Below are 18,628 nucleotides of genomic sequence, written 5' to 3' on the forward strand. Positions count from 1 at the left end.
ATGGGGCAAGGCGAGGATCAACGGGAGAATGCATCATTCCGAAGAAGTCCCACTGGCCCATGGGGAGGCAGGAGATGAAAGCTCGTCGTGAAGAAGAACCTCCTCAGGTTTCCCTTCTGCTGTGAGCACAGCTGTTGCCAGCTGCCTTGGCCACGAGATGCTCAATAAGGTGTCGGACTCTTAATTTCACAGCCTGTTTCAGTGGACGCTGCAAGAGCCCTGTGCTGATGTGAGCCCAGGCCACTGCTGCAGGAGCTGCACGCAGTCTCAGCCGTCGATTTGGCTGGATCGATGCCCAGTCCCTCTGCGCTCCTGCTTGCAGGCACTTCCCGTGGACTCCTGGGGCTGAGCTTTGGGTGGTCTGCTGCTCAGATCACCCTTGGAAATGACCTTGGAGGATGGTCTGGGGCCTGGAACAAGGACATTTGTGTTCGTGGGGAAACTGACAATGCCATTCCTTCGGGCTGTAAAGGGTCTCTGACAGGGATGATCTAACGAAGAAATCAGTACTCTTTGAGGGCTGAGTGTTAGGGAATGAGGAGCTGTTTGCTTCAGGTTTGCCTCCAAATTAGATAAACTAACTTAATGAATTTGTACGACTCATTTACATACACTGCTAATTTGATTTCGGAGGAAAACACTGGAAAAGACTGTGTTGTGGCTGTGTGATTTGGGGTTTGACCTATTTTCGGAGCTGTTTGTGTCTGCAAGGTTTGTACATTTCTCTCAAATGCAGCTGCTGGTGCCCAGCCTATGCATAAATGCACCAATACCGGGAAGCAACACAGGTGGTCTGGGAACTCTGGGGACACACAAGGTGCTTCTGGTCGCATCTGACTCAGGGAGTGAGTGCAGGAGGGTGCCTTGACCTCTGAGAAATTCTGTCCTGCACCTGTACCAGATCCAAGTCCCCAGACGGGAGGCTGGGGCCAGAGGGCTTGCCCACAGCCTGTGCTGGGGTGTGGAGGAGGTGCAGGTACATGCCTGGCTGGCCAGTGCCCAGGCTGAGGTCACTCTGGGCAGGTGTTTTCTGCCCCTCCACCTGTGTTCATACACCTTCCCAATCCTGTTGAGCAGGTACCAGCTCCAGAGAGTCCAGGGATGTGGGAGGGAGAGGGGACCCCACCCCATCCAACCATCCTCAGACTGTGATAAACCTGAAGCCTGTCCCAGCCACATAGGACGGGTGCCTGTCCACACTTTGCTGCTCGGACAGCGTCCAGACAAGGCAGGGTGGTGTCCACCGCAGGGGCGGAGGGATCCGAGCTGTGGCTACTCCCTGGGCACACTCCACCCACCCCCAGCAGGGATTCAGCCACACTTACCCGCATTGGAAAGCCCAGGTGCTGAGCACCCTTTGTGGGGAGGTGGAGAAATCCACTCACTCACACGGGAATCAGGGCTGCGCCCTATCCCAGGAAATCAGGTTTTCCCATTAAAATGGCTCATTTCACATGGTGTGAGAGATGGGGCTCTAGAAGCCTGGAGTGTGTGTATGCGAGTGTGTGATTATGGATGTGTCAGTGTGTGTGTGGGTGTATGTGCGTGTGTGTGTATGCAAGCATGTGTACATGTGTGAGTGTGTGCATGTGTGAGTGTGTAACTTCCCAGTGAGATCCAATGACAGAAACACATTCAGATTTCTGTGAGACACTACGAACGGCTAAACAAAGGACACGGCTGGGCTCATCACAAAGCATGTGGAGGGACTGATTGTGGCCCAGGGGCCACCTGTTGGCCCCTCTGACAGGGACAGGAGAGTTCTTGGGCCTCCGCCCTCCCTTTGTTCTGTCTTGGGTTGGTGTGCGACGGAAGAGGTGAGCAGAGTCACTTACAGTCCCCTGGCCCTTCTTTCTAGCTTGCTCCTCCCCCAGGATGCACTGCATCCCCCCCTTCCCTGGGACCTCACCTCTGCTGTCCCTTGGGACCTTGCTCTGTATTGTAGCCCACTCCCTCAATGACACCTCCCCCACAGCTCACTGGCACATGTCACACCGGCTCAGTTGGACTAGCCGACCCCTCGTCCCGCTCGCGCCCCTGTGGAAGGGTGATTCTTTAGAGGACAATCAATTTGTTGGTTCTGCCCCGAAGTGCTGCCATCAGATGGAACCAGGTCCCAGCCCAGGCACCTGGAGTGACCACGAGGCGCCCTGAAAGCCCGTGAGGCTCCAGTTTGTTCATTCTCCTTTCTCTGGGCCACCTGGCCCTGTGCTCCTGTCTCTCACCTGGGCACTTCCAAGGTGGGCTGCCTCACCCTCAAACCTCCAGTGTGGCACCCAGTGTATGAGGTCACCCACAAATGTAGGTTGAAAGGGTGCATGAACTTCCGCCCAGGGCCTTGGTCCATTATGGGCACCCATATGGGCACATGTCTCCCCCACCTACCTTCTCTGCATCTTTGAATCCCCAGAATCTTCTGACGGAAGGTAGGGGGGAGGTGGTGCTGTTTAAAATGGACCCAGTAGATGATTTTTGGATTTGGGAAGCTGCTGGATGAGGAGGAAAGGGCACAAACGGCTTCTTTTGGATTGCCCAAAAGGATGTGTGTTAACTCCTACAGAAACCGCATCGCCAGGCACCAGGGGCTTTGGGGTTGGAATTCCTGAGGAAACCAGAGATTGTTTGACAAAATTACCCGTTCAGAAATAGCAGCTGGTTTTGCTTTGCTTCTAAAGGCTGGGGAGCGCAGCTTCCTGATTTTGGAAGATAAGTGTCTGACCTACATCTGACCACTAGGAGGTGGGTGGCTGGTGGGCCTGGTGGGAGGCGTTCGGACTGCATCTTTGGTGGGCGTACTGGGTGGGGGGGCATGCTGGGAGTGTGAGCTTGCTGCGTGGGTGCAGGCATGCTGGGGGCTGTGGGTGTGCTGCGTTGTGTGGGTGTCTGGGGGGTGCAGGCCTGGTGGGAGGCGGTCCTGACTGGGTCTTTGGTGGGTGTGCTAGGGGGTGCAGGCTTACTGAGGGGGTGCAGGTGTACTAGGGAGGGTGTGGGTGTATTGGAGGTGCTGATGAGCTGGGAAGTGTGGGCAGACTGTGGGGGTGCAGGCACACTGTGGGGGTGTGGGCACAGTGCAGGGGTGTAGCATACTGGGGGCTATGGGCACTGCAGGGGTGCAGACAGACTGTGGGGGTGCATGCAGATGTACAAGGAGAGGGTGTACAGATGTGGGCCAACCTCAACCTGCAGTCCCTCCCATGGGCAGTGACCTGGCATGTAACTCCCATGGGCAGTGACCTGGCATGTAGACCCTTCTTTTTTGTTTTTTAAAAATCTTTTTGGCCAAGTTCCCTGATTCTCACACCTGGAAGAGGAGTGGGCCCTTTCTAAATGTGATTTCCCAGGTCACAAATGCCCCACCTTGGACTTTGCTGGGACTCAGAAGTAAGAATCCATGGGAGGCTATGTGTGGAAGTGGTGGCTCTGGGCTCTGTGAGGGGACTGCCACGCCATCCCCGGTGGGTGGCTTGGTTGTCATTCAGCTCCTGCCCACATGGCTCTGCCCTCTAGGAGCAAAACTCTGGGCAGCCTCTCCCTCCCTCCTCTCTCTCTGTCTCTTTCCACTCTTTTCTCTCTCTCTCTCTCTCCACAAAGACATTCTGAACGCACATATTACCCAACAGTGATGAGTTTTCACGCAGAGAGTGCCGGCCTTTCAGAGGGAACTCCGTCAAGCCTTAGCCCCCATTCTCTCCCCTACCCCCCACCTCCCCTCCCTCTCTGAAAGCACATAACCAACCACATGGTTGGCAGAGCTGCGGGGTCTCGGAAGCTCAGGGCGAATCCCGGCTCTATTACTTTCCCGCCTTGAGACCTTGGTCAGGTAACTTAAGCTCTCTGGTTTCATTTTCTTCATCTGTGAAACGGGAATAACCGCATAGAGTGCTTGACATGGTGGCATGGTGCAAGTGCAGGCCCGGAGTGCATGTCTCCCCTGACAACAGCCGGGGTGTGGGTGTGTGTGTGTGGTTGACCGGGGGATGGGGGGCATTAGTCTCATGTCCCCAGAAGAACAAGGTTTCCACAGTTCCCATCAGGCCTTGTTTTTCTAGATGGCATTAGAGCTGGTGTTATTTCTGAGCTAATCTGTGAGAAGATGGAGAACAATTCTGTGAGAAGTGAGGGGGTGGGGGAGAGGGTGGTGAGGAAGAGGAGCCAGGAGGCGCCCCGCCTGCCTCTGGAGCCCAGGTCCCTAGTGGCTCTGCTGGAGCCAGCATGTCATCCCCATTGCACAGACAGGACTATAGCCCAGAGTAGTAAAGGGCATGTCCGGGGCCAGGCTGGGTGTGGGGTCACTGGAAAGCCACTGCCTCTCCTCTGTCCCTGTTCTGTGGCCTTCAAGCCTACTATGACCACCTGGGCACTCTGACCTGCACAGTTATGCCCCTTATGCCCCCTTGGCCTCCTCCTTGCACACAGGCAACATGTTAGAGACCACCATGGCCTTGAGAACCCTATGGAGCAGTTCTATGCTGAACACGTGGGGTCGCCATGAATCAGAATCCACCCAACGGCAACCAGCAAGAAGCTACAGTCATCTGCTAGTCATGGGGTCGTAGCTGATTTTCTTCCCCTTTGTTGTTTTGTTTTCCGAAAGCTCTGCCTTGTGCTACACTCTGTTTATTTGCGGTTAGAAAACAAAAACAACAAATGCCATTTAGGGAGAAGTAGCATTTGCTAAGCACTTTTGTTCTTCTGATTTTTTGGAATGCACAGAGGCCCTGGAGGGGAGCCTGGCAGGACTTCTGTGGGGGCTCAGACCACCATGTGATCAGCGGAAACCATTGGGAGGGGCTGGGGCCTGGTGGGACAGGACACAGGGCAGGCCTTCCCTAGTTCTTGGCCGCCCTACAGAGCCAGGACATTAGCAGCCTCAGCAGGGCTGGCAGAGCGCAGAGGTAGAGCGTTAGGAGCTCTGATTTGGAGTCTGCCCTTGGCTCCTCCCCACCTCCAACCCTCACAGTGCTTTTCTGGTACTATTATCTTGCTCCCCATCCCTCCGTTATGCCCTGGAGGACCCTGCTTTTCCAGTCTCTCCTTCTGTTGGGAAGTCCCTTGGTGGTGTAAACAGTTAAACTGCTTAGCTGCTAACCTAAAGATTGGAGGTCCTAGTCCACCCAGAGGCACCTCGGAAGAAAGGCCTGGTGAGCTACTTCTAAAACATCAGCCACTGAGAACTCTGTGGAGCACAGTTCTACTCTGACACACATGAGGTCTTAGTGAGGCAGGGTCAGTACAGTGGCAACTGGTCTGATTTACTTCTCTTGGAGCTGCTGATTATAAAATTCCAATCCTTTGGTCAGAGGCTGGGATATTTTGACCCTACTGCTTTGCTCCTGGGGACATTTTGACCTCCAAGACATTTTGAATGCAAGTGTTTTAATCGGAATTGCCCAGCAGCGATGAGTTTTCATCTAGAAAGCACTGGCATTCCAGAGGGAACTCCATTAAGTCCATTCAACCCCTTTATCAATTTTCTATACAGCAGAGTTAAACCATTTCCAATGTTTCCATTTTGCTGAAATTATTTTCACAGGGATCAATTCTTTTGCATTTAGAATTTCACAGTGGAGACGTGCCTCATAAATCAGTTTTTTGTCCATATCGCACTTTGCTAATTACAGCTTCTGCTGTTGCACTGGCCACGGTTTCCACCAGGCCATTAGAGCTGGTGTTATTTCTGAGCTGATCCATGAGAAAAAAGCGAGCAATTCTGTGAGATAGGGAGGGGGTGGGGGAGAGAGGAGGAGGGAGAGAGGGAAGGAGCAGGAAAGAGTCACAGAGAGGGGACATCAGGGACAGAGGGGCTGTGGGCAGCAGTAGGACTCTGGTTGGCCTGGTGGGTGGACCTGAGCTCTTAAATGCAGGGAGAGAGGGGTGGGGGTCAAATCGTCCACTTGGCCACAGGGACCGTCATGTGGCACAGTTCTGGTCAATGACTGCTCTCTTCCCTCTGTGCTAACTGCAAGGCTTTTCCTTTCCTGGGGCAGTTTAGCTCTTACAAATGGGGTAGGTGTCTTGCTGCCTGGGGCACAATGGCTGGAAGGACGAGACTGAGGGGCTGCCAGCTGCTGTGTTCCTGCCACATGATCAGAGCATGTTTTAGTAGGAATGTCAAGGAGCAGAGAGGAACAACAGGCGAGGAGACAGAGTGAGGCCCAAGGGCATCAATAATTTCAGACCCTGGATACAGCCATGCCTGAAATTCATCCCCAAGCTGCCCCCATTACCCCCCCTGCCAAAAAAACAATAGAAAACCAAGTCCATTGCCATTGAGTTGATTCTGACTCATACTGACGCTATAGGACAGAGTAGAACTGCCCCACTGAGTTTCCAAAGAGCACCTGGTGAATTCGAGCTGCCAACCTTTTGGTTAGCAGCTGTAGCACCTAACCATTATACCACCAGGGCCCCATTACATCAGCCAATTAAGTCTCCTTTTTTTTTTTTTTTGGATTAAGGTAATTGATTTGAGGTTCTGTCTCTTGCAACCAAACTTATCCTCACAGCTCTGTACTTGAAAGGTTGTGCTGTCTGCCCCATCTTACCCCCTGTTTTGATGTCCCGAATGCCTTGCGGGAACCCCTTCTCTTTTTCTCTCTGCTCCCCTCTGCTCAGGGTTGAAATTCCAGGAGCCCATTTCATATTCCTTCTTCAAGTACCTATTGAATATTAGCACATTCTAGACTATCTGCTCAGAAACAGGACAGGGAAGCATTTGAGACAAACTTCTTATTCAGTCTTAGTAAGCCCCCGTTTCCATCTCTGTAAAACAATCACAATGACTCCGTGTGATTTAAGGAAGAACAGAGCTAATGCTCGAACAGTGCAGAGCGCTTGGATCGAAGATTCTGATGATTGATTACGGTTTGAACATTGATAGAAAGGACTCCCCTGGTCGGGGGGAAGGAGCCTCAAGATGGTTCCAAGGGGCTCATCGCTCATAGAGGCTGAGGAGTTAGTGATGTGAAACCTCTTGCCCCTTGAGAGGGAACCTCTGAGTGGATTAAGCCACGAGGGGTCAGGATTCCGGGGCTTCCAGAGGCACGGGGTGGTGGGGGTGGGGGGCTGCAGGGAGAGAGCAGCAGGTGTCGGCCTTGCGGGATGGCCCGTCCTGGTTTCCTGAGGACCTGGAGGCCGTTTCACGTGCTGTGTCTGGGTTTCAGTATGTGTAGTGGAAGCCAAGTCCTCGGAATGAGCTGACACCCTCATTTCTCTTGGTGTCTTTAGCCACACATGTGCCAGATCCTGTTGTTTACCAGAGTCTAGGATGGTGCCTTCTGAGGTATCCTGGGTCCTTGTTCTGGCCAACGCATTTATTAAAAACAGGTGGGCTCCTTAGTGAAGCTCCCAGCAGTGCCCCGAGCTGGTCTGGGACGCTGGGCGTCTGTATATCATGATATGGGCCTGCGGGGTGGCTGCACCACATTCTAGGACTCCTGCTCCTGGTGGCAAACTAGCCTCTCGTGTGGTGATGCTCAGCTGAAGTGCGTGTCAGAATCTGGGTGCAGGAGGCAGTGACAGGTGGTTTTCTACCAGCCTAGTGGTTTTAGTGGGTAGTCAACACTTGAAAATTGTTTTATACTGGAAAACTAAGAAGATACTCCTATTGTTTTAATAAAACAAAGGAAGTGAGGCTTGAAAAAATGGCACTGGCTGGTAGAAGGGACACATCTGGAGTAGCATCAAGTGTCAGCAGGGGCATGTGGTTGTCAAAGGTTGTCATTCCTCACTGCTCCTGTTGGCCTTGCCTGGATCAGACCTGATCTGATATAGCATCAGCTGCCCTGGCCCACATCCTTAGGCAGCAGAGTTGTCCCTCCTTACCACAAAGGACATGTGGTAGGTTATAGAGAACAGGCTGTAGGGGTGGTGAGGACTGTATAATCCTTACCTATTTCTTAGTTCGTCAGAAAATACCAGGGAAGGGAGGTGGCTTGAGCCTCTGCAGTGGAGCACACCAAGGGCCAGTGAGGGGCAGGGGAGTATACTATGGGTCACTTGGGAAGGTCCTCTCGTTCCTTGAATCCTGTGCTCAGCCCTGAGGCCCAAGGGCCCTCTCAGAGAAGGCCAGAAGCCCTGGACCCTGGTCCTCAACTCTGTCCATGGTGACCACGAAGAAGAAGGCACTCAAGCCAGATGACATGGCCTGAGTCACAGTGGTGTTGTTTATTAGCTGTGTGACCTGGGGCAACTCACTCAACTTCTCTGAGCCTCAGTTTCCATCTTGGCACAGTCAGGAGGGCTCCCTGCTTCCCCTACAGTGACAGTTCCCCCTTTTCCTTTGGTTGGCGCCAAACGTGTTCCTGTTTCCTTTTCCCTGTGAGACTGTGAGCAGCGTCTGCATCTCAGAGAGCTCAACTAAAAACAGCAGAAATCACCGCCAACACCTGCTGAGAACTTCCGTGCTGGGCATCCTTTCACAGGCTTTTATGTGTATTAACTCAATGAATCACCCAACAGCCTTGGGGGCAGGTATTATTCTACTTTTTTTTTTGTTTGTTTGTTTAACCTAAGATACTTTATTTAAAAAAGAAAAACTACGATAGGAATGATTTCCTATGCATTGAGGGGCAGGGACTATCTTTTTTTTTTTTTTTTTAATTGTAGCGAAAGTGTACCTGAGAGAACATACACCAACTCAACAATTTCTACACGCATAGTTGAGTGATATTGATAATGTCCTTCAAGCCGAGCAACCTCTATTGCCACTCTTTTCCAAATCATTTCTTCACCATTAGCAGAAACTCAGAGCTCTCTGAGCAAAAACTTGGCCTCTTCCCACACCCCCACCCCTGGAAATCACTAATAGTCTGTCTTCTATATATCTGATCATTTCAAATAAGTGAGCTTATACAGATCAAAGGCCACAGCCTTCTTTTGTGACTGACTTATTTCTCTCAGCATGGTGTTTCCTTCACCATTAGCAGAAACTCAGAGCTCTCTGAGCAAAAACTTGGCCTCTTCCCACACCCCCACCCCTGGAAATCACTAATAGTCTGTCTTCTATATATCTGATCATTTCAAATAAGTGAGCTTATACAGATCAAAGGCCACAGCCTTCTTTTGTGACTGACTTATTTCTCTCAGCATGGTGTTTTCAAGGTTCATCCAAGTCGTGGCACGCATCAGGACTTCGTTCCTCTTTACAGCTGAGTAGCCGTCCATTGTGTGTACATACCACGTTGGGTTTATGCATTCATCTGTTGATGACAGGTTCTATTCTTACCCTATTGTTATAGATGGGGTGACTGAGGCAGAGAAAGTTCCATGAGACAGTGCATGAGTGGATGACAAGGTGGACCCTGAGCTATGGTCTCTTCAGACTCTACCTGGGATTTGAAAATGGCACTGTGAGAAGGGATCAGAGGCCCTAGCTTTCTGTGGACGGACACACAGCTGTCAGTCTTTCTTTCTCCAGCTGCCTTTCCTCTTTGGCTCTTGTCAAACTCTTCATGTTGGCATTTTGCATCTACTTGTTTTTGTTCCACGGAGAGTTTGCGTCCAGTTGAGGAAAGTGACACTCAGAGAGGTGACTTGTTCCCTCGCACACCGCTGATGAGAGGAGCTTGAATCGTGGCCGCCGTGTCCTTCCAGCTCTGAGTCTCATGACACTGTGGTCCTATAGATGCCATTTTTAAATTATAGAATATTGAAAATGTAATCAGCAGAGAGAGACAGGGAGAGACAGACAGACAGAGAGATGAGAGAGTGAGACAGGCAGACAGAGAGAGAGATGAGAGACAGAGAGAGATGAGACAGTGAGAGAGCAGGTCTTGTTTTTCTGTTTTAGAGTGAAATGAACAATCCCATGGGCTTTGGATCAATGTGCTGTCTGCTCTCATCAGAGTCCCAACTTTGGGGAAATCACCTTGGTGAACAGCCTGATTAAAAAAAAAAAAAAGGCAAGAAGCCAGTCTGTTGGACTCACTCAGGAAAAAGCTCAACAAGGGACCAAAGAGGGGTCAATCAAGCCCCCCACCCCCTGTGCCTCTCTGAGAGGAGGACAGAATGTGGAACTTTGTGGAGGCTGGGCATACTGTGTGTGTGTGGTGGGGGCGGGATTCTGTCTGGAATGTTCCAGAGCTCCATCACTGAGGCATCAGGCATGCAACCTGAGCGGCCGACCTTTGTCCCTGCCCACACCACAGTAGTTAAGTGCTTGGGCATCAGGCCAGGCTGCCTGGGTTTGAAACCTGAGCAACCACTCCCTTCTTGTGAGATCTTGGGCGCGTTCAAGTACAATTACGGTGATTAACAATAGTACCCACTTCAGAGGGCTGTTGTGAGGTTGAATGACATAGACAGATTCAAAGCAAATGGCTGCAACGGGCAAGTGAGGAACACTCAATAAATGTTACCTATTATTTTTTTTTTTATTATTATATGTAGATGACACACCTTGCTTGTTGAAAGTGAAGAGGACTTGAAGCACTTACTGAGGAAGATCAAAGACCACAGGCTTCAGTATGAATTGCTCCTCAACAGAAAGATAACAAAAGTCCTCATAACTGGACCAATAAGCAATATCATAATAAGCAGAGAAAACATTGAAGTTGTCAAGGATTTCATCTTAACCTGGATTCACAATCAACACCCATGGAAGCAGCAGTCAAGAAACCAAAGACACATTGCCTTGGGCAAATCTGCTGCAAAAGTCTTCTTTAAAGTGTTAAAAAGCAAAGATGTCACCCTGAGGACTAAGGTGCGCCTGATCCAAGTCATCGTGTTTTCAATCGCCTCGTATGCATGCGAAAGTTGGACAGTGAATAAGGAAGACCAAAGAAGAATTGATGCCTTTGAATTATGGTGGTGGCTAAGAATATACCATAGACTGCCAGAAGGACAAATAAACCTGTCTTGGAAGAAGTACAGCCAGAATGCTCCTTAGAAGCAATGATGACGAGACTTCATCTCACATAATTTGGACCTGTCATCAGGAGGGATCAGTCCCTGTAGAAGGACATCATGCTTGGTAAAGTAGTTGTTGTTGTTAGGTGCCATCCATCAGTTCTGACTCATAGAGACCCTATGTACAATAGAACAAAACACTGCACCATCCTCACAAATGTTATACTTGAGCCCACTGTTGCAGCCACTGTGTCAATCCAACTAGTTGAGGTCTTGTTCTTTTTTGTTGACCCCCTACTTTACCATGCATGATGTCTTGGTCTACGTACAAGTTCTATGTGAGCACAATTAAGTGTTTTGAAATTCCCATTCTTCCAGAGTTTTTCATACTTTATTACGATCCACACAGCCAAATGCCTTTGCATAGTCAATACAACACAGGTAGACATCTTTCTGGTATTCTCTACTTTCAACCAGTATCCACCCGACATCAGCAATGATATGCTTTGTTCCATATTCTCCTCGGCATACTGCTTTACTTTCTGGCAGTTCCCTGTCAATGTAATGCTGCAATCATATTTGAATTATCTTCAGCATAATTTTACTCACATGAGATATTAATGACATCTTTTGATAATTTCTGTGTTCTGTTGGATTGCCTTTCTTCGGAATGGGCACAAATATGGATCTCTTCTAGTCAGCGGGCCAGGTAGCAGTCTTCCAAATTTCTTGACATGGACAAGTAAGCATCTCCAGTGCTGCATCCGTTTGTCAAAACATCTCGATTGCATTCCGTCAATTCCTGGAACCTTGTTTTTCACCAATGCCTTCAGTGCAGCTTGGACTTCTTCCTTCAGTACCATCAGTTTTTGATTACATGCTGCCTCCTGAAATGGTTGAACATTGACCAATTCTTTGCGGTACAGTGACTGAATTCCTTCCACCTTCTTTTGATGCTCCCTGCGTCGTTTAATATTTTCCATGTAGAATCCTTCAATACTGCAACTCAAGGTTTGAATTTTTTCTTCAATGCCTTCAGCTGGAGAAATGCCGGATGTGTTCTTCCCTTTTGGTTTTATAACTCCAGGTCTTTGCACATTTCATTATAATACTTTGTTTCATCTTCTTGAACCACCCTTTGAAATTTTCTATTCAGCTCTTTTACTTCATCGTTTCTTCTGTTCACTTTAGCTACTTGATATTTAAGAGCAAGTTTCAGAGTCTCTTCTGACATCCGTTTTGGTCTTTTCTTTCTTTCCTGCCTTTTTAATGATCTTTTGCTTTCTTTGTGTGTGAAGTCCTTGGTATCATGAGACAACTCATCTGGTCTTCGATCATTAGTGTTCAACTCGTCAAATCTACTCTTGAGGTGGTCTTTAAATTCAGGTGGGATATACTCAAGGTTGTATTTTGGCTTTCATGGACTTGTTCTAATTTTCTTCAATTTCAGATTGAACTTGGGTAAGAGCAATTGATGGTCTGTTCCGCGGTTGGCCCCTGGCTTTGTTCTGACTGGTGATATTGAGCTTTCCCATCATCTCTTTCCACAGATGTACTTTGTTTGATTCTTGTGTATTCCATCTGGTGAGGTCCATGCATGTAGTTGCCGCTTGTGTTGTTGAAAAATGGTAATTATGATGAAGTCCTTGGTCTTACAAAATTCTATCATGGGATCTCTGGCATCATTTCTGTCACCACGGCTATATTTTACAACTACTGATTGTTCTTTGTTTCCAACTTTCGAATTCCAATCACCAGTAATTACCAACGCATCTTGATGTAATTTCAGACTGCAGAAGTTGGTAAAAATCTTCAATTTCCTCATATTTGGCATTAGTGTTTTCCTGACCCTCTACTTTACCATTTATTTTACAATGGTAAAGTTGGAAACACCGATGGCATAGTGGTTAAGAGCTCTGGCTGCTAACCAAAAGGTTGGCAGTTTGAATCCACGAGGTGCTCCTTGGAAACTCTATGGGGCAGTTCTACTCTGTCCTGTAGGGTTGGAATTGACTCAACAGCAATAGGAATAGTAAAGTTATAGGGTCAGCAAAAAAGAGGAAGACCCTCAATGAGATGGATTGACAGTGACTACAACAATGAACTCAAACATAGCATGATTGTGAGGATGGTGCAGGAATGGGCAGTGTTCTGTGCTATTGTTCATAGGGTCACTATGAGTGAGAGCTGACTCAACGGCACCTAACAAAAAGAACAACATTATTAGGATTAATATTATTCCTTAATTATTGCTGTCAGTTACATACCAGGAGATTATTTGAGCTGGATCCTGGGTTGATGCATTCAAGAAATGAGACAGTCAAAAACCCTCACAAAGTTTACACATGAAATTAATTCCTTACTGAGGGTCCAGGTTACGGTAGGGAGAGGGACAAGAAGCATTTAAATCACAGTAAATCCTAGCTCCACTGCTTTTTGGTTCTGTCACATTCAGCAGGACACCTCACCTCTCTGAGCCTCAGTTTCCTCATCTGTAGAATGGGATATATTGGTTAGAAACACCTTTCACTGTAGATAACAGAAAACAACCAACAATGGTTTAGATGAAGAGGGATTAAAAGAAAACTCACTGGAGTTTTGTGACTTTGTGAGTCTGGAATAGATGGTCCAGGATTATTACAATGTCTTAACCAGTCCTTCCAGCAGAGGCCCGGGCTCTTTCTTTCACTTCTCCCATCTTTAGCATATTGGCACTGTCTTCATGCTTGCTGCCCCATGGCCTCAAGATGGCTGTTCTACCTTCAGCCTGGAGATGGCTGTTCTACCTCAGGTCTCAAGATGGCTGCTCTGTCTTCGGCCTCAAGGTGACTGCTCCACCTCCAGTCTCAAGATGGCTGCTCCACTTCCAGTCTTAGGATGGTTGCTCCACCTCAGGTCTCAAGATGGCTGCCTCACCTGCAGTCTCCAGATGGTTGCTCCATCTGTGTTCCAGTGAGGAAGAAAAACAAGGGGTTCTGTGCTTGCGATCTAGGGCTTTTGCCTATATCGTGTTGGCCAGAATCATGGTTGTATGATCACCGCTAGCTTTAACAGGGTCTGGGAAATGAACGATTTTAGCTCCCAGCCTCTGTCGTGGAAAGAGCCAAGGAGAAGGCTGTTATGGATGTCTTTTAAGTAGCAAATCCTTAGGGTCAGCCCCAGGCTCTGGTGAGGATATATATCAAAAACTTACCCCAGGGCCTGACACAGAATAAGCGCCCAAGAAAGGGTGAATTTTATCCTTGTTAGCTAAGTCAGGTAAAGACTGAATTATTATTTTTTTTAAGGGAAGAACTAAACATATTTTTCAGTACACACTAAACCCTAATACATGAGTTTCCTTCCTGTTCTTTCTTGGCCTCCACTGGCCTTACTGGGGTTGCCCTCATGTCTTCCCATCTTACACAAAGATTCCACTGAAGTCTCTGCCAGCGTGGGGGCCACTCTAACCTTCCTTCCCCCAGTTTCACAGATTCTCTGTTCAGGCTTCCTACCCGCCTGGAAAACTTGGCTATCCACCTTCCCTCATCCCCCAGCCCTCACTCCAGGTATGAAACATCTGCCAAGTGTGTCTGACAAGTGTCAGGCTGTGCTGCCCTCAATCCAGTCAGTCAGTCTCGATTAACCTGCTTCTTTCGGCTCCACCCGGATTTAACCCCTGAGAGGAACTGCCAGGCCTCCGAACAACCCCAGAGAATACAGATATGTTCTGTGTGGGTTTTATCCTAAATGTATTTTTAAAAAGTTCATCCTGATAATATGCAGAATTCATGACATGTTATTCACTGCAGCACCCTGGGTGTTGACTGCAATAGCATTTCTTTGGGCTCTGGATTTTTTTTTACCAAAGATGGGTTATGCAGACTCAGGAGGTTAAGGCAGGAAAATCCATTAATTTACAGCCAACCACAGGCCTCAGCTCACAGCAAGTGGCTCAGTTCCGACTGGTCTCAGCCACTAATGAACATGGGCCTCAAGCTGGGGGTCACTCTTCCCAGACTTTAACAGAGGCAGATCTGAAGACGGTTGGGAGCCCAGAAGAGCAACATGGGAGACTCATCAAAGTTATGTGCTGATTCCCAGGTGTGAATTACCTTGGGTGTGATGCTTGGAGTGGGGGCCCTGATCTATGGGGCTTAGGATAAGCAGAAGCTGATTACGTGGCTTGTGATTTACTCTTGGATTTGAGACAGGAGAGTGAGCTGAATAACAACCCCTTGTAAGTGAGAATTAAAAAGATCTTTCTGCTCAGCCTTCCTGACTTTATGGACCTTCCAGAGCTCCTGCCAACAAATCACGTGGTCGTGCTATGGACTATTGACACAGGATGAAATAGATGGTGCTGGCTGGGCTTTGATGGTTGACTTGGTTGACACTTTGACCGAGGGTGTCATCAGTCTTGAGATTTTCAGAAAATTGTATGGATTTTGTGGAAGAGAAGGCCCGCTATGTTTGTGGCCTAGAGAGCCTTGTAAATTCAATGCATGGTTTCTGGTAGTATTTCTGAAGGTCTCTGTGGCATTTTACATCAACTCTTAAATAATGTCTAACATTGACTTGAACTATTTGCTAGATACTGGGCTGAGGTCCTTTCCTGTATGATTTCATTTAATTCTCACTAGAGGTAGTCCCCAACTTATGATGAGGTTCCCTTTGAATGACTCCATTGTAAGTCGGTTCTGACATAAGCCAAATACCGCAATTTTTTTTTAAGTTTTCATTATTATTGCCTTTTATCATCAGTATCTTTATAAATTCTATATTTGTCTTTGGGGTTGGAATGAAAATGATAGCATCAGTAAGTTATGTGCTTCAACTTTGTATGTAGTACATATTACTAATGATACCAAAAAAACAAAACAAAACAAACCTGTTGCCGTTGAGTCGATTCCAACTCATAGTGACCCTATAGGACAGAGTAGAACTGCTCCACAGAGTTTCCATGAGTGCCTGGTGGATTTGAACTGCCAACCTTTTGGTTAGCAGCCATAGCTCCTAACCACTATGCCACCAGGGTGAAGAACAACTACAACAAAAAGGCAGTCATATGTGTAAGAAAAGGTAGTTCATCGTAACTCGAATACACCATAAGTCAGGAACTACCTGTACAGTTCTATGTCATCACCATCTGTCAGTTTGTTGTACTCGGGTGGCTTGTGTGTTGCTGTGATGCTGGAAGCTATGCCATGGGTATTTCAAATACCAGTAGGGTCACTTATGGTGGACAGGTTTCAACAAAACTTCCAGACTAAGACAGGCTAGCAAGAAAGGCCTGATGATCTACTTCTGAAAATTAGCCGAAGAAAACACTGTAGGTCACAACAGAACGTTGTTAAATATAGTGCTGGAAGTTGGGCCTTCTGGGTTGGAAGGACTCAAAATATACAGTGGCTGCAACAATGGACTCAATTGTACCAACGATCATGAAGATGGCACGGGACCGGGCAACACTGCCTTCTGTTGTACATAGAGTTGCCCTGAGTTGGAGCCAGCTCTACAGCAGCAAACAACAACAACTCTACGGGGCGGAGCTGTTATTATTCCCAGTGGTGCAGTGAATTACTTAATATGGCTTTTCCAGCCATAGTTTTTGTGTTTTCCACACAATGATTGTGTGGGACCATGCAAATGAGGTGCTTCTGGCCCACCAATGGGATTGGACAACTTGCTGCTAATGGAAATAAGGTGCATGGAACCCTTGTGGAGGTGGAACCATACGAATAAGATGTTTGGAGCCCTAATGAGGGGATTGGTCAGTTTTCCCATCTTGCTATGGGTGGCATAGTGGTTAAGAGATTGGCTACTAACCAAAAGGCCCCAGCAGTTAGAATCCACTAGCTGCTCCTTGGAAGCCCTATGGGGCTGTTCTACTCTGTCCTATAGGGTTGCTATTAGTTGGAATTGACTTGATAGCAACAGGTTTGCATTTTGGTTTTTCGGCTTAAAAGAGAGCTAATCCCAGAGCACAGGGGGATCTGACTAACACCAAGAAAGAAGAGCTAGGAGTGGAGCATGTCCTTTGGACCTAGGATCCCTTCACTGAGACCTCCTAGACCCTGGAGATGCAGAGAGAGCATTGGCAGAGAAATAGTGGCAGCAGAGGAAACAGAACCAGGAGACCAGCACAGATGGCGTGGTGGGCTTCCCAGGTATTTCAAATACCAGTAGGGTCACCCGTGGTGGACAGGTTTCAAAGGAACTTCCAGTCTAAGATAGAATAGCAAGAAAGGCCTGGTGATCTACTTCTGAAAATTAGCCAATGAAAACACTATGGATTTCACTTCCCAAGGAGTGGAGCAAGAGAGCTGAGCGCCTTTGGGCAGGAAGCCTCTTGTTCTAAAACTTAAGGGTATAAAACCACACCCATTTGTTATCACTCAGTTTCTGTGGGCCAAGAATCTGGGCATGGCTTGCCCAGGGACTCTCACGAGGATGAAATCAAGGAGTTGGCTGGGGCTGTGGTTTCATTCGAAGGCTCGATGGGGAAGGATCTACTCCAAGGTCACCGGCGTGTTTGTTGGCTGGATTCAGTTTCTTGCTGGCTATTGGACAGAGGCCTCGCTCAGTTGCTTGCCATGTGGACCACTCCTTAGAGCAGCTCACAACAGGAGCCAAAGAGCAAGTGAAAGAGCAGAAGAAAGAGAGCAAGACAGAAGCCCCAGTCTTTTCTTCTTTTTTTAAACTGTGGTAAAATATGTATAATATAAAAGTTGCCATTTTGACCATTTTAAGTGTATATTCAGTGGTATTAATTGCATTCACAATGTTGTACAACCATCACCACTATCTACCTGCAAAATTTTCATCCCAAACAGAAACTCTATCCATTAAGCAATAACTCCTCATTCCTCCCTCCTCCCAGCCCCTAGTAGCCACTAATCGACTCTGTGTCACATTGAATTTTCCAATTATAGGTATTTCATGTAGGTGAAATGATACATTATTTGTTCTTTCGTGTCGGGCTTCTTACACTTAGGGTAATGTTTTCGAGGTTTATCCATGTTGTAGCATGTATCAGAACTTCATTCTTTTATGGCTGAGTAATATTCCATTGTACGGATATGGCACTTTCTGGTTATCCATTCATCTGTTGATGGACACTTGGGTTGTTTTCACCTTTTGATTTTTATGAGTAGTGCTGTGATGAATATTCACATACAAGTAGCTATTTGAGTCCCTATTTTCAATTCTTGTGTGTTGTCTTAGTTATCTAGTGCTGCTATATAAGAAATAGCACAAGCAGATGGCTTTACCAAACAGAAATCTATTCTGTCACAGTCTAGGAAGCTAGAAGTCTGACTTCAGTGTGCCAGCTCCAGGGAAGGCTTTCCTTCTGTGTCGGCTCTAGGGGAAGGTCCTTGCTATCAGTCTTCCCCTGGTCTAGGAGCTTTTTAGTGTAGGAATCCCTGGTTCAAAGAATGCACATTCTGGCCCTTGTTTCCTGGTGGTATGAGGTCCCCCAAGTCTCTCTGCTTGCTTTTCTCTTTTATATCTCAAAAGAGATTTATTTAAGACAAAACCTAATCTTGTAGATTAAGTCCTACATCATTAATATAACTGCCTCTAATCCTGCCTCATTAACATCACAGAGGTAGGATTTTGCAATGCATAGAAAAATCACATCAGATGACAAAATGGGGGACAATCATACCATACTGGGCATCATGGCCTAGCCAAGTTGACACACATTTTTGGGGGACACATTTTAATCTATAACATGGGTATAAACCCAGGAGTGGAATTGCTGGGTCATAAACCAAAACCCGTTGCTATCAAGCCA

The sequence above is a fragment of the Loxodonta africana genome, chromosome 16 (assembly GCF_030014295.1).
Source record: "Loxodonta africana isolate mLoxAfr1 chromosome 16, mLoxAfr1.hap2, whole genome shotgun sequence".
NCBI classification, from domain to species: Eukaryota; Metazoa; Chordata; class Mammalia; order Proboscidea; family Elephantidae; genus Loxodonta; species Loxodonta africana.